The sequence below is a fragment of the Neophocaena asiaeorientalis genome, unplaced genomic scaffold (genome assembly GCF_003031525.2).
Source record: "Neophocaena asiaeorientalis asiaeorientalis breed wild unplaced genomic scaffold, Neophocaena_asiaeorientalis_V1.1 scaffold254, whole genome shotgun sequence".
NCBI classification, from domain to species: domain Eukaryota; kingdom Metazoa; phylum Chordata; class Mammalia; order Artiodactyla; family Phocoenidae; genus Neophocaena; species Neophocaena asiaeorientalis.
The window spans coordinates 3535780-3547819 of NW_020174705.1; positions in this window are offsets into that span (position 1 = coordinate 3535780).

A 12040-nucleotide genomic window follows, 5' to 3' on the forward strand; every position below is an offset into this window, starting at 1 on the left:
CGGGCCGCGCGCTGAGGCGCCGCCCTCCGCCCGAGGCCGCGCTGCGTCCAGGCCGCGGGCTGCAAGCACTGGTCGGGCTGCGGGACTGCGGGCACGTTGAGAGGCTACCGTTCCCTGCGGCTCGACACCCCCCAGAGCCGCTCCGGGAAACCTAAGGGCATCTGCTAGTTAAGGAGCAACTGGGGTGTGACGTTTGGGATATGAAAATGTTTGCCCTCCTGCTCGGCACACCTTGTTTATAAATGAAAGTTTGCAACTATTGCATGTGCCTAAAGGGAGGGTCCCCTTTCTTCATAAGCAATGAGCAAGTGTCACCCGGGGCCCTAGGCCCTCCCTGAGCGCGTTTGGGGCGACCACCGCAGTGCAATCCAAGCCCCAGCCTCTGCTGGCCCGGCCTGGCGGGCCTCCAGGGCGCGTGGTTGGCCCTAGAAAGTTGGTGACACTGAGAAGCAACTCCTCCAGCCCCAGGGAGAGTTTCCCTTCCCATCCTTGGGTCGTCTCCCCCTCCTCCTGAACAACTGTTTTTCCCTTTCCACAAATGAAGTTTTCAAAGGAGTCTGCTACTCCCGCGGCAGTGTGACAGTGGCCTCTCGAGCATTGTCTGCAACGTGAAGTACAGTCCTCTGCTCCCCAGGGCACCAGTCCTGACCCTTCTCCACACACTTCACAGTACCTCCTGCCAGTCATGGGGGTCTGTGCCCTCCTTGCCTCGCCAGGTTTCACTGTTGAATTAGAAAATAAAGTATCAATAAAATGTGGCTTGTCTACAGCATGGAATACTATTCAGCCATAAAAAGGAGTGGTGCGCTGATTCATGTTGCAACCCAGGTGAACCTTGAAAACATGATGCTAAGTGAAAAAAGCCAGTCAGGAAAGACTGCATATTGTATGATTCCATATATATGAAATGTCCAGAATAGGCAAAGCCATAGAGACAGAAAGCAAATTAGTGATTGCCAGGGAGTAGGGGTAATGGGAATGAGGAGGCAGTGCTAGTGGGTGAGGGGCTTCTTTGGCAGGTGATGGAAATGTACCCCAACTAGATGGTGGTGGTCACACAACACTGTGAAAGTACTGAATGCCACTGAACTGTACACTTTAAAATGGTTCAAATGGTAAATTTTATGTTGTGTATTTTACCACAATAAAGAAAAAAGAAAAACAAAAAGTAACACAGTGTCTTTGCCACGGTTTTTCTGCAAAAAGTGCATAACCTCCATCTAATCATGAGAAAACATCAGATGAACCCAAATTGAGAAGTGTTTTTCCAAGTTATTTACCAGTACCCATCCAAAGTGTCAAGGTTATGAAAGACAAGTAAAAGACTGAGAAACTGTCACAAGTCACAGAAAACTAAAGGATACAACAACTCTGGATCCTGATTTGGAACCTGGAACAGAAAAGGCCATCTTGGGGAAACTTGAATAATGTCTGGAGTTTAGTTAATGGCGTTGAGTTGTGAGGTGTTAATTTCCTGGTTTGGATCATTGTACTATTGATATGATTAGGCACGATGTTAACATTAGGGGAAGCTTGGGTGTATGGTATAGGGGAACTCTCTAGTACTTTTTGCAACTTTAAAATTGTTTCAAAATAAACATCATAAAAAGTTAAAAATAAACCTTTATTGAGCTTCAACTATGTGCCAGGCACTCTCACATATTCCATTTTTGCAGATGAAGAAATTTGAGGTTCAGAAGAGCACGGCACAAGCCAGTCAGTGAGACAAGAATAGGAAACTTACATTGAGCGAATGTGCCAGAAACCACTGGACGCTTTCACTTGTGACCTTTTTGGTCCTTACCACAACCCTCTGAGGTAGATATCATTGTCCCTATTTTAGAGATGTGAAACTGGGGTTGGAGAGTGACATGTCCAAAGTCAGACAATGGGCTAGGGACAGAGTTCAGATTCAAACCTGATCAGACTCCTGCAGCCATGAAGCTCTGAGCGGCCCAGGCACCACCCTCTGTGAGCTTCCAGGTGGCCCTGACTCCTCTGTTGACCAACCCAGCTGGACAGGCAGCCCTTGGAGACAGTGCTAACTGTGCACCTGCGAGCTCCCCATTCCTCATCTCCTTCAATAATCTGAAAGATTGCCTACCTGTGTTTTTCCTCCCCTCTGCAAATCATTTCAGTCCTCCCACCATTTCTGGTGACTTTGACATTATAAATCAATTAGTCATGCCAGATTTTTAGACACAGGGAATGATCATACCCACCTCCCTCCTTCTCTTTTGTATGTCTTCTGGAAGCAGTTAGGCAGCATTCCCTGCTGTTGAATGTCCTCAATCTCCAGGTTAGGGCGTGAGTCATTCCATAAACCCTTGGGATTGAGGACGATGTGCCTGGCACTGTGGGTTAGGTCCTGGGTGTACGATGATACACCATCTCTGCCTTTAAGGGGCTTGTAGTAGCTGGGAAAGATGCCAAGGGAAGGGGATGGGTTAAGAAAATGGAATCAAGATCCAAATGAGGCCTGTGTATTGTAATTGGTTGAGGTAGCTCTTATGTCTCCTTTTTTTTTTTTTTTTTGGTTTATTTTTTATTGAGGTAACGAGATCTTGATTCAAACCAATCAACTGTAAAAGATTTTATGAGGGCTTCCCTGGTGGTGCAGTGGTTAAGAATCCAGCTGCCAATGCAGTGGACACGGGTTCGAGCCCTGGTCCGGAAAGATCCCAAATGCTGTGGAGTAGCTAAGCCCATGCGCCACAACTACTAAGCCTGCACTCTAGAGCCCATGCTTCGCAACAAGAGAAGCCACCGCAATGAGAGGCCTGCGCACCGCAACGAAGCCTGCGCACTGCTCGCCACAACTAGAGAAAAGCCCGCGCGCAGCAACGAAGACCCCACGCAGCCAAAAATAAATTAATTATTTAATTTTAGAAAAGATTTAATGAGAGAACCAGGAAAATCTGAACACTGTATTTGATGATTACTAATAAAATATTGTTATAATGGTAAAAAGAAGAGGAAGAAGGGGGAGGAGGGGGAGGAGGGGAAGGGGGAGAAGAAAGAAAGAAAAAGACAATGAAATTAATTAAGCTTGGTGACAGATTACATGTGACAGAGAGTTCTACAAAGGAGGTAAGTACATTCTCATTCTCCCCCAGACCTGGAGGGTAGTTGCTGGAGGGTCCTGGGTCCCTTCTTCTCCAGCCCCAGCATAAAGGTGCCTGATACCCTGAACGTACAGGGAAGATGCTTTCTCCAACCATCCAACCCGGGTTACCACTAGATCTGCCAGGGTTTTCTCTCCATCTGTGATATGTGTAGAACTTCCACCCAGACACAACGTGAATCAGAATGCATCCATACAAACTACAAAAGCTTTCAGAAAGCCTTGCTGGCCCCATCCTGTCATCCTCGCCCGCCCTCCCACACGTGATCACCTGATCAGTGAGGACCTCTGCTCTGAGCTGTTAGAAGTCACCAGGGTGACAACTGTGACTGGCTCCGTATGGATGGAGCACCACATTATTTTTGGTTGTCAGGTGGGCAACCCTCTTGGAGAACCACCCACTGGTAGAAGGGATTCCCCTCTCTTACCTGCTCATGTGTCCCAGGCTTTGATTACAAGCTTTGAGTCCTTTCTTCTTTCAACTGATGAGGGTGAATTTGTAGGAATCTACCCACATTGTTTTTCACCATTGACTTCCTCCATCCTATTGGCTGGTGACAAGTCTTGGGCAGCTGCCTTCACGCTGGCAGAAGATCAGATTTCCGGGCAAAGCAAAAGAAGATTGATTAGAGAAGATAACCAAAATCCCTTGCAGACTCCTCTATAATCCAGGAGTCTTCAATCTAGTCATGTATATAGATTCTAAATCCTGCTGTTCCTGGTACATAGCCCAATAACACCTTATTGAACGAATGCATGTGGGAATTAAAAGAGATAAGATGTATGTGGGGGACTTTCCTGGTGGTCCAGTGGCTAAGACTCCGCACTCCCAATGCAGGGGACCTGGGTTCAATCCCTGGTCGGGAAACTAGATCCCACATGCCGCAACTAAGAGTTGGCATGCCGAAACTAAAAGATCCTGCATGGGGCAACTAAGATCCGGTGTAGCCAAATAAATAAATATTAAAAAAAAAAAAAAAAAGATTTATGGGAAAAAGTTGGGCCCCCCAATTCTTTTTTTTTTTTTTTTTGCCGTACGCGGCCCTCTCACGGTTGTGGCCTCTCCCGTTGCATAGCACAGGCTCCGGACGCAAAGGCTCAGCGACCATGGCTCACGGGCCCAGCCGCTCCACGGCATGTGGGATCTTCCCGGACCGGGGCACGAACCCGTGTCCTCTGCATCGGCAGGCGGACTCTCAACCACGGCGCCACCAGGGAAGCCCTTTAAGCACATTTTAAATCCTGGAAACATTAAAAGCTTGGAAACCACCTTTTCCTCCCTTCTTGAGTTACACGGAGGCACGTTCAAAGACATAGGGTATAGGTGCATCAGGACACAGATAAACACAGTGTAAATCATAATGCAAGCATCTTGGGTTTATGAAATACTCTATGGTTTGCAAGAAATTTGTGCCTATACTCCTTCCTTTGATTCTCATGGTAGTGCTGGGCGGCAGGGGGACAGGACACACTGGCCCGTGGCACAGAGACAGGTACCAAGACAGGGGGTAGGTCCTGAAGGTCCAGAGTGTTTCCAGTGCAGAAGGGGGTCTAGATTCCCAGGCCCACCATTCTCTCGGCTCCACCCTGATAGTAGTAAGTACTATTACTATCGCTTGCTCTGTGTCTGGCATTTTCCATTTATTACCTCATTCAATTCTTACCCACCCTTTGGGGAAAAAAATGTTTAGCCAACAAACACTCCAGGAAGGATCTGAACTCAGATGAGTCCCCGAATGCCACCTTCTATATCAGTGGCATTCAGTTTACTCCAGTTCCATCCTGTCCCAATCTGCTCATCTGTGTTTGGTCCCAGGTACATACAGGGTACTGTGTGGCCAGGCAGCAGGCTGGAGGGGATCAAGCTCCCAGGCCAGGCCAGGGCTGGTCTTGCTTCCCTGACCCACACCCATGACTGGGTGAGGTACTGGTGTCCTGGGGCTGCTGTAACAAATTACCACAAATTTGGTGGCTTAAGACAATAGAAATTTAATTCTCTCACAGCTCTGGAGGCAAGAAGTCCAAGATCAAGGTGTCAGTAGGGCTGTGCTCCCTCCGGAAGCTCTGGAGGAGGACCCTTCCTTGCCTCTCCCAGCTTCTGGGGGCTCCCGGAGTTCCTTGGGGTGGGGGCTGCATGGCTCCAGTCTCTGCCTCCATCCTCAAGTGGCCCCTCTGTCTCGGGATCTCCAATTTCCCTCTGTCTCACTCTTATAAGGACAACTGTCATTGAATTTAAGGCCCACCCAGACAACCCAAGAGGATCTCATGATTTCAAGTTAATGACATCTACAAAGACCCCTTTTCCAAAGAAGGTCACATTCACAGGGACCAGGGGTCTGGAGCTGGGGGGACACTATTCATCCCACTACAGGAAGGAGGCAGGTCGGCCTGCAGTGTCACCCTGTTCTTGCAGTGGTAGCTCCGGCCACAACCCTAGGATGGGCCAGGCCTCCGGCAGGCAGGCAACAAAACCAAGGCCAGGTGGTCTGTCATCCAAGAATCGGGGAACAGGGCTGGCATGCTGGTGCCCAGGGCAATGGGCGAACACAGTACAGGGCTAGGCAGGAGAGAGATCACTGGTTCCTGAGATTCAGGGAGGTTGGGGACAGAATGCTAATTTCAAAGGCCCAGGGCAGCGTTGCCAGGACAGCGTAAAACCTCATTCCTGGGCTGCTCAAGTATCCCGAGAAGGCGGAAGTCGTGTTATCCCCTGTGGCCCGGCCACAGGGCCCTGCAAGGGAGAGGGGGCCAACCTCGCTTGACTAAGCAGCCCAGAGCTGATCTTCCTCCTGACGCCTTACCAGCTGAGCCTGCGGTCACAGTGCCGTTTGCAGGACTGTGGCCCCACCAGTGCTCAGACAGGGATGGTGGCCATGCAGGAGTGTCCCAGCCACCAGGACAGGGACACAGCAGAGAGCTGGCAGGTCTCCGTCCTCCCTGGCTCAAGGTGGAGTCACAGATGCCTGGCCACAGGCAATTCTGGACTTCGGTTACATTCAACAAACCTGCTACCTGCTTCCAACAAGCAGGGAAGGGGGAGAAGGCATTGGCAGAGGAGGGGATAAGCCTTGAGGACCTGCAAGTCTCAGTAGGGCTCAGGGAAGGGGGCAGAGTCTCTTGGGGATTCTGGAAGAGGCAGCATGACTGTGTGAAGCCAAAGTGGTGGGCTCCGCAGTGGGACTGCCCAACTTCAAACCACAGCTCACTGTGCAACCTTGGGCTAGTTACTCAACCTCTCTCAACATAGGAGCTCTGCTCTATAAACTGAGACCCAAAATAGAAACTACTTCACACAGTTATTATGAGGATTAAATCAAACGAGCCAAAGAAAGCACTTCACACAATACCTGGTATGTCAGCCAGTTCACAACAGCAACATCGGAGGTGAGTCTTGCAGGAGGGTGTGAAGGTTAACTTCATGTGTCAAACTGACAAGGCCATGTCGCCCAGCTGTGTGGTCAACATCAGTCTTGGTGCTGCTGTGTGGGTGTTTTTCAGATGTGCTTAACATTTAAATCCACAGCCTCTGACTCAAGCAGACCATCTTCCCTAATGTGGGTGGGCCTCACCCAATCAGTTGAAGGCCTTAAGAGAAAAGACTGAGGTCCCCCAAGGGGAAGGAGTTCTGTGTTCGGACTAGACAGCAACTTGGACTCGTGGACTTGCCTGACTCTCCAGCTGCCGCCTCCGCCGTGCATTTCCGACTTTCCGGTCCCCACAACCTCCCTCCGTAAACACATATCCCCTTGGCTGTTTCTCGGGAGACCCTGACCGACACTGAGTCTTCCAACCCATGTGCACGGCTAGAGGGCTCCCCGTGAGGGAGGAGGCAGCACTCGGTCACGGGAGAGAAAAGGACGTCCAAGCCAAGGAGGCGCCTGCCCCACCAGGGGCTTCAAGGGACGAGAGGCAGATGTCACCACCTCACAGTGGAGCCCGAGGCTCAGGGCTGAAGGGACTTGTTCAACGTCACCAACTCAGAACGGAGCTGCTGGACCTGAACCCGGATCTGCCCGACTCACAAACCCGGGGCTTCTCCCATCAATCAAGTGAATGTCATCCATGGGGGGGGTGGGGAGAGGAATTAGCAGGGCAGGGAAGAGAGTGGAGGGCTGTGACAGGGGGCGGGGGGTGCAGGACAGAGAGAGGGTCAGAGAAACCACAGGAACCCAAGCCAGGCAGACAGGGAGGGTGAGCCCAGCACTGCTTAAAGGGTTGACTGCCTTTGATTTAAACACACCCTGTTTGGGCTCAATATCAATTCTCCCCTGGGTCTCCAGCCTGCCACCTGCCCTGCAGACTTCAGATCTGCCAGCCTCGCAATAGTGTGGGCCAATTCCTTAAAATAAATCTCCCTGTGGATGGGTGGATGGGTGGATGAGTGGATGGATAAATAAATAGATGGATTGATGGGTGGATAGATCTAGATATACAGATACCTCTAGATAGATCTAGATCCATCCATTTATATTATCTATCTATCTATTCATCCGTCTACCATGTACACACCTGTTGGTTCTGTTTTCCTGGGGAACTCTAATAGCGGGGGCAGTAGAACCAGTGTCCAGGAGCCGCAAGGATAAATGTCCCAGAGAGAGGTCCGAGCAGGTGGGCTGTTCCGGGGAGGTTGAGCAGGCCAGCTGGGCGCAGGGCAGAGGGGACATGAGGCAATTAAGCAGGACAGGCAGGGTGGGGCCATGTCAAGAGGAGGTGTGTGTGTGCCGGAGCTGCCCTGCCAGAGGCAGCCCTTCACAGAGCACATCGGCAGGACGCCCCCACCCACTTCTGTCTGCTTTCACAGATAGAACCAGGGCGCTGCAGAAACATGCTTGCAAAGAGAAAGGAGCCTACCTCTCATCCACCAATGATGTCATGCACAGATGCAGACACATCCCTGCCTGAGGGCACCATGGCTCAAAGTCAGGAGGAGGCAGAAACGCTTGGGAGGCGGCTTTGCAAGTCTCTCTTTGGAATCTGGGTGCAGCCGCCCTACACACGGATCTGGAATGTGCCCGCAGCGAAGGGACTTCCTGCACATTTTTGAGGTTCAGGGGATTCTGAAGGTAGGGGCTGGCATGAGAGAATAGCCTCCTGGGACAGAGGCTTCAAAAGGCAGGCAGTGGGAGCTGGTTTCACAGGAGCCCTGCTCACAGCCCGGGGCCAGAAACATCATCCCCACCAGACACGCTAAAAGCCGACCAGGGCACAGGTTGGCTGAACAGACCTCATGGCCAGTTCACAAGAGAAAATAGCCAGGTGGCAAAGTGGAGTTATTCAGTTCCAGAGGCTTCTCTCTTCTTTTTTTTTTTGTGGTACACAGGCCTCTCACTGTTGTGGCCTCTCCCATTGCGGAGCACAGGCTCCAGACGCGCAGGCTCAGCGGCCATGGCTCACAGGCCCAGCTGCTCCACGGCATGTGGGATCCTCCCGGACCGGGGCACGAACCCATGTCCCCTGCATCGGCAGGCGGACCCTCAACCACTGCGCTACCAGGGAAGCCCGTTCTCTCTTCTATATTAACAGGCTTCCCACTGGGAATGGATGCTATGCTTGCCCTTCCTAATGGCTGACTGCTATAATATCATACATTTGCACCCATTCTTTCTTCCAACTGTATAAATGCCAAGATAGGACAAGGACAGAGCAGAAGTCACAAAGCTTGAGTTTAGAACATCAGGGCCAGAGTTCCATTTCTACATGGAGGCCTAGTTATACTGCAAAAAATCCTCATGTTCCAAAACACCTAAAAAGAAATATATATTTTTTTATTCCGGTAACACAAACATAAAATTTACCATTTTAACCACTTTTAAGTGTACCGTTCGGTGACATTAAGCACATTCATATTATTGTTCAACCATCACTTCCATCCATCTCCAGAACTTGCTCATCTTCCCAGACTGAAACTCTGTCCCCATTAAACACTACGTCTCAATTTCCTCCCTGTTCCCAGGCCTTGGTAACCTCTATTCTACTTTCTGTCTCAATGAGTGTGACTATTCTAGGCACCTCATCTAAGAAAAATCATACAATATTTTTCCCTTTGTGTCTGATTTATTTTACTTAGTATAATGTCTTCAAGGTATATCCATGTTGTAGTGTGTGTCAGAATTTCATTCCTGGGGACTTCCCTGGTGGTCCAGTGGGTAAGACCCCGCACTCCCAATGCAGGGGGCCCAGGGTTCAATCCCCGGTCGGGGAACTAGATCCCGCATGTGTGCCGCAACTAAGAGCAGGTGCAGCCAAAATAAATTAAAAGAATTTCATTCCTTTTTAGGGCTGAATAACATTCCATTGTATGCATGTAGCACATTAATTCAATGTACATTTGGACTGTTTTCACCTTTTCACTACCTTGGATAATGCTGCTATGAATGCTGGTGTACAAGTATCTATTTCGAGTCTGCTTTTTCTTGACTTAGTGATTTTTTTCTGAGTGTGAAAATTATTGATATTAAGTTTTTCATTATTATTTATCTTATTATCTTTATAATCTCTGTTGCATTTATGGTTACGTCCCCTTTCTAAATCTTTTACTATGTAATTGAGACTTCTTTTTTTCTGGATCATCTTGTCAGAGATTTACCAACTGCATTACTCTTTCAAATAGCTAATCATGTTAGTTAGAACTGGATTTGGCTCTGGGTTACAGAAAACCTCCAAAGAGCAGTGACTTAACATGTTGTCACTGTGAAATGTCCAGGGCTGGTCTGGCCGTCTACAGTTTCAGAGAACCAGGCTCCCCCGATCTGTTGCTCTTTCATTTCCAAGAAAGGAAAAGTCGCTGCCCAATATCCAAAGATCACTCTGTTGTCCAAGACAGTTTCTGGAGCTCCAGACAGGAAGAAGGAGAAGGGAGAGAAGAAAGGCACGCATTCTTTCTTCCATCTCCTGAGAACTGCACACACCACCTCTGCTCACGTTTCTTTGGCCAGAACACAGTCATATGGCCAATCAACTTGCAAAAAGTCAAAGAAACATTTTGTTGTTTTCTCCTCTCCATATTTTGCTTTCAACGGTCAACTATCTTTCAAAGAAATATTTTTAATGAGAAAAACTCTTCTATTTCACCCCTCCAGTGGTCTGTGTTCCTATGTGTACATCTAAGTTTCCATCTGCTTTCATTTCTTTCTGCCTGAAGAATATTCTCTAATATTTCTTACAGTGCCTATCTGCAGGGAACGGATTCTCTCACCTTTTGTGTATTTGAAAATGTTTTCCCAAAGACTAATTTCACTAGATATAGATTTCTAGATTGATAGGGTTTTTTTCTTTTAGTGCTTTAAAGATGTTGTTCCAGCGTCTTCTGGCTTGCACTGTTTCTGACAAGAAATCTGCAGTAAAATTCTAACTTTTGTTCTTTTATTTTTTTGGCCATGCTGTGCAGCTTGTGGGATCTTAGTTCCCAACCAGGGATCGAACCCGGGGCCTTGGCAGTGAAAGCATGGAGTCCTAACCACTGGACCACCAGGTTAACCACCTTTGTTCTTTTTTTTTTTTTTTTTTTTTTTTTTTTTTTGTGCAGTCCGCGGGCCTCTCACTGTTGTGGCCTCTCCAGTTGCGGAGCACAGGCTCTGGACGCGCAGGCTCAGCGGCCATGGCTCGTGGGCCCAGCCACTCCGCGGCATGTGGGATCCTCCCGGACCAGGGCATGAACCCGTGTCCCCTGCATTGTCAGGCGGACTCTTAACCACTGCACCCCCAGGGAAGCCCTGCTCTTCTATTTTTAATGTATCTTTTTTTCCTCTCAAATTTTAAAAGCTTTTTGTCATTATCACTGTTTTCAGCAATTTGATTATGATGTGTCTTGGTTTGGTTTCATTTTTATTCTTCTTGGGATTCTTTGAGTGTCTTGGATCTGTGGATTTATAGTTTTCACCACATATGAAAAACTTTGGCCATTTTCTCTTCAAATACATTTCTTTCCTGACCTTCCTTTTTCTGGGACTTTAATTACATACAAGCACACACACACATACTGCTTCATATTGTCCCACAGGTCAGAGAGGATCTGGTGGAGTTATTTTCCTCTTTCTTTCTGTGCTTTACTGTGGATTGTATCCATCACTATGTTAACAAGTTCACTGATCTGTTCTTCTGTAGAGTCATATCTGCTATTAATCCCATCTGGTGAAATTTATGTTTCACATACTGAATTTTTCAGCTCTATAAGATCTATTTAGTTATATTTTTATATCTTACACTTCTCTCATAATTTCCTTTAAGTCCTTGAGCATATTTACAGTAGGTGCTTTAAAGGTCTTGTCTTTTAAGCATATCATCTCTGTCATTTCCGTTTCTATTGACTGATTTTGCTCTAGATTATAGGTCACATTTTACACACACCCCCGCCCCATTTTCATGTCCATGTCCATGTCATCAGATGCTGGACATTGTAAATTCTACATCACTGAGTGTTAGGTTTTGTTCTAACAGGTAGTTGGGTTACTTGCAGATTAAGTTAGTTCTCTCAAGGTATGTTTTTAAGCTTTGTTTGGACAAGTCTTTAATATCCTTTACTCTAGAAATAGTTTAGCTCAATTAGACCCTTCTAGAATCTCTAAGAATGTCCTGTGTATTCAGTGAGGACTCTCCACCCTAGCTGCTTGAAACTCGAATACTATCCAGGCCTATGGGAACTCCAGGAATTGTTGACTTTACAGTTCTCCAGTTGTCCTTTGACCAGCCTCATGTAGTTTTACCCTATGTATATGTAGAGATTACAGGATTGATGCAATTTTTAAATAGGGTGATCAGGGTAGGTCTCACTGAGAAAGGAACGTTTGGGCAAAGATTTGAAGGATGTGAGGGAGTGAATCATGTGGCTATCGGGGAGCAATGTCCCAGGCAGAGGGAAGAATCAGGGTGGTAGGAATGGCTTGCAGACGGGAACCCACCTGGTGGGTTCCAGGAACA